Source organism: Corvus moneduloides, chromosome 1 (assembly GCF_009650955.1).
Source record: "Corvus moneduloides isolate bCorMon1 chromosome 1, bCorMon1.pri, whole genome shotgun sequence".
Classification (NCBI taxonomy): Eukaryota; Metazoa; Chordata; class Aves; order Passeriformes; family Corvidae; genus Corvus; species Corvus moneduloides.
The window spans coordinates 65,922,939-65,927,382 of NC_045476.1; the positions used below are offsets into that span (position 1 = coordinate 65,922,939).

Below are 4,444 nucleotides of genomic sequence, written 5' to 3' on the forward strand. Positions count from 1 at the left end.
TAACCTATTTTTTACTGAGAGCAAGTCCATTAATAATATTTTTTAAATATAAGAAGGGGAATTTGGCTCTGTGTGTTGAACTAGAATACATAATTCCTTGCTACAGTGCTATGGAGAATGATCTTTGCTGTAATTATCCTCACTGAGGGTAAAGGGAGAAATCTGTTGAATTCAAATATTAACATATAATGCTCCCTATTCAAATTGTGCTGGTGTCTGCAGCTATTGAAGTAACATTGGCAGTTACATGCCAATGGGGGAGCTTAATTACTGCTTTGTGTACTGTCACCTACAGCTGGAAAGCACTGTCAGTGTCAGAAAGGGCAGCCCGTATCACACCCCCTGAAAATTTATGCCTGAAATAGATTACTAGATTATAGACCATGTAGACCATCCAGTCAGACCTCCTTTTTACTACACGGTATTTAATTTTATCCAGGAATTAGATTAGAAGGAATCAAAAACTGACCTGCAGAGTCTGTTACTGTTTTGGAGAAATCCCATCCAGTGGTTAATCACCCTGATTATAAAATAAAATCCTTATTCCCCATTTCACTTGTTTTGGGTGGAGTCGTCAGCTTCTTTCTATAACCTAAGTGGTCCCTTAACATCCTGGTGCTTTCCTTACCTAAGGTGCTATTTACTTATATAATTTCATTACACTTTATTTTTATTACTTGAAAAATCTTGCAGTTTTAAAAAAACTATTCTAAACCACCAGATATAGTCAAAACATTTTAATAGGAAAATATTCACTTTTCTAAAACTAAAACTTTCCAAAAACCCATTTCTAAATCTAATATATCAAACCTTACAGAAAAATCAATATGATAGCTGATAGACTTCTGACTTGAGTTCAGATACTGTCTTTCATGTGCATACCAGCTGAGAAGTTGTTTTGTCATGTTTTTGTTTTCTCTTTTGTGTGATAGATTTGCGCTGAAATTTCATTTTATGAAGTTGCTTGCCATTTTTTATTTTCACCTCAATTCAATTTTTAAAAAATGATATTTTAGCTGAGAAAGATTTTTTTCTTCCCGGGTAGGTTCTTTTCAGAATATTCCAGTCTTGATCTTATTAAACAGAAGTAAAATCATCACAGTTCCCTTTTTGCTACTCCTTGTTTTTGCAAGTAACAATCGTATTAAACCCTTTTTTCTTCATGGTGGTTCCTTGGGATCTGGCTGTTTATAGCTCCCACATAATTTCTGTAGTTTTTGTTCCCAACTGCATTCCTTGTTTCTTGCTGTAAATGTTTACATTCAGCTGTATTGAATCAAGATTTTGAAAACCAATCCTTAACTAAGAAATCTATTTTATTTGGTGTGTCATTTTATAAGCAAGACCTTTATATTCCGATCTGAGCACCAGTAGTTCCATACTATGAAATCTAGCTGTTATTAGAAAAATTATGAGTCACAAAGACTGTCCTTTCAAGCTTGACTAATAAGCCAATTTACAATCTTCTCATTATGCACTAGAAGTGCTAATTCAAATGCCTTTATTAGTCCTTTAGTCTTATACTTCTACAGTAGGAACACTTAAACAAATTTGCCATTTCATCCAATGATTAAGTCAGTTTTGCTTGACAAGATCAGTTTCCTGTAAGACAATTATAAATTAAATTATTTGATTCCTGTAGCAGGTTTTCCAAGTTTGTCTTGTTTGATCTAAATGGTTACTCCTGTAATCCTCTTTGCCTTTTGTGACTTTGGCAAACACTCCAACAATATTTTAGCATTTCCTTGAAGTTCCAGATTTATTTGAAGGAACATGGAAAGACCAAAGATTGTCCACTAGTTTGAAAATTTGACCATCACTACTAAGTGTTGATTAACAGTTTGTTTAACTATTATTGTGAAGTCTTCTGTGAGTGACCGAGACATGGACTCAGACTGGCAGGGAATCTGAATTGTTTATTCAAAAGAAAGAAGCTGGTTTCATACACTTTTTCAAGGCACAGTGTTTCCTTACATGGCAATTCTCACTACATGACCTATCCCATGTTGCCACGTCAGTAACACGCCTCCTAAATGCCCTTCTGTGGGGTGATCACTTCACCCGTCTGTCAGCTCCCGGCAGGTCCCTCTCCATAGGGGTCTGCAGTGTGACACCTTCTCCCCCCAGGGTCCAGTGGAGACAAGCCTCTCTGTGCTGCCATGTGCTCCTTTGTGCTGCCATGTGCCTCTGCAGGCATGTCCCACAGCCCATAACCCAATTCTATCACATCTCTCCCCATAGTCTCCCACATTTTTCAATTTGTACATTATCCTGCATCTTCCCAAATGTAAAATAGAAATATTTATTGAACACTTCGGTCTGCATGTTAGTTGTTGCTGTTATTATTATCATTAGCATTTCCATCTGATAATGAATAAAATATTTTTCAATATGCTTAAAACACTTGGGGTTTTGTGTTTTGTTCTGACAACAATTGGTTTTTCCCAAAGTACTTACTATCCTTTCCCACTTCTATACACTTCATAACTTCTAATTTATTTTGATTTCCATTCTCTCTTTCCCTCACTGTTTTATTACTGACATATCTTGTTAACTGAAGAAGACATCTAGGATAAGTTTCTGAGACTTTCATTATTTCCTGAAGAAATGGCTTCAGAAACAGTTGGTGAACAGTTACAGGGAGATAATTTGGGAAACATTGCTTAGCACTTAATTTTATTCCAAAAATTATGGACACATTTCTGTCTTGATCTCAGTTTATGAAGAATTTTTTCAAACTTGTCCCATGATGGAAGTGGTGCATTGTCCAAACTGCATAGGGCTGGGATGGATGCAGTCAAGATTCTCTTCTGTCATCTTATGCCAGAGTGCCAGGGGAGAGGTCTGTAAACACTGTCTTTCCTCTACCAGAAAATAGTCTGTACCCTTGAAAGAAAGGAGGAAGAACTGGTGAAATTGGCCAGCATGGCTGACAATTTCTATAGCCAGTGATACAAAATGCCTCATGTGATGAATCTTGTCTCAGTCACCTTTACCTGCTCAGGTCCTCTATTTGCAGCGAGATACAGATGTTTAATTCCTGAAGCTGTAGTGGAGTGCTTTCTGATCACTGTATCCTGCCTGATAAAGAAGACAGCATGTGAATATGCAAGGAAATGATTTTAAAGTCGATTTCCATAATAAGGTATTTAAATAAAATTTTGCTTGCAGAACATCTGCACCAATCTAATCAAACCTGTTGAAAAATGTTTATTCTCTGATGTGACTGCTGTGATTGTTATTTTCCCTAACCTACCAGCTTCAACTAGTTACTTGGTTTATTCCATTTGGTGTAAGACAAATAACAGGAGTAAGTTATGTTATACTTAAGTCGTACAGATTAAAACAATGAAATTTAGTAATGTTGCTGCCATCTACATTATTGAGTTAGTTCCCACCAGACCTGTTCAAACCGTGCTGAGGATCTGCAGCTCAGAGCAGTGGGAAGCAGAAATGCCTGTCATTCCATTGCTTTGGCATCCACCTTCAGTGAAGTAACCATCACTGCTAAAGTAACACCTCTGTCTTGAGTATGGTGTAAAGACATATGAAGCCAAACTTCATATGGGCGTAAAGACACAAGCCTGTTTTTCACTGGCAATTCTTTTTCTATGGTTTGTATAAAAATGTTCTTTTCTCCAGAAATATGATGCATTATAACAAGTGTATTGCAAGCACTTTTACTCTATAGGCTTTTATAAAGACTTCCATAACCTCTTCTGATATTATTTTTTTTAAAGGCTAAACCACCCAAGCATGTACCAAGTATTTTACATCAAAACTTGCCAATGGAATGTGTAGCTCCGGATTTCAGTTTGTTTCTTATTCTTTGCATCTGCAACATTTTGAAACACCTTGGATTGATTTTTAGTTCCAGAGCGCAGCATATTTCAAACTAGATCTTTCCTGAATTGTTTTGAAAAGTATTATTTGCTAATCATGGTAACATAAATAATGCCATTATAATAGTGCACCTTGGTATTAAAAATTGAAGACAAGGAATGTCAATTCAAAGAGCATGTGTATTATTGCTCTCATGTCATGTAATTCCATCTACTGAAAACAATGATATGCTTCTCTAAAGTGTAATCAAGAATGGTGCAATTCCATCAGGCAATACTCTCCTCAAGCTGATTCCATCTATAATGTCCTACTACTTATGAAAAAAAGAGAATCTTTCCAAAGTGTAGTAATTGCTGTACACTTTGAGCTCTTTTGGAAGTTATATGAGAACGTAAGGGTAAAATGACTTAGTCTTCATTTGTCATGATAATGAAGTGGTAGAACATTGCTTTAAATTTGCTTCATTTTAGGTGCACATTGTATAATGATAATATATCCTGATGGCCACTATTCTTCATGCAATCAAGTTGCTATTGCAGTGATTATTTTATTGGAAAATATGAAGATATATATTCATAATGATATTATGAGATGAAATCAA

The 4,444-nt window shown here is 35.8% G+C and overlaps 1 long non-coding RNA gene across 1 annotated transcript; it reads right to left on the minus strand.

The window, feature by feature from the left end:
- Nucleotides 1-2,320: 2,320 nt before the first annotated feature.
- Nucleotides 2,321-3,609, minus strand: LOC116448361. The gene is made up of 2 exons (XR_004241918.1): nt 2,997-3,609; nt 2,321-2,886 (listed from the first exon to the last, which is right to left on the minus strand). It is a non-coding gene; the product is annotated as an uncharacterized LOC116448361 (long non-coding RNA).
- Nucleotides 3,610-4,444: the final 835 nt, after the last annotated feature.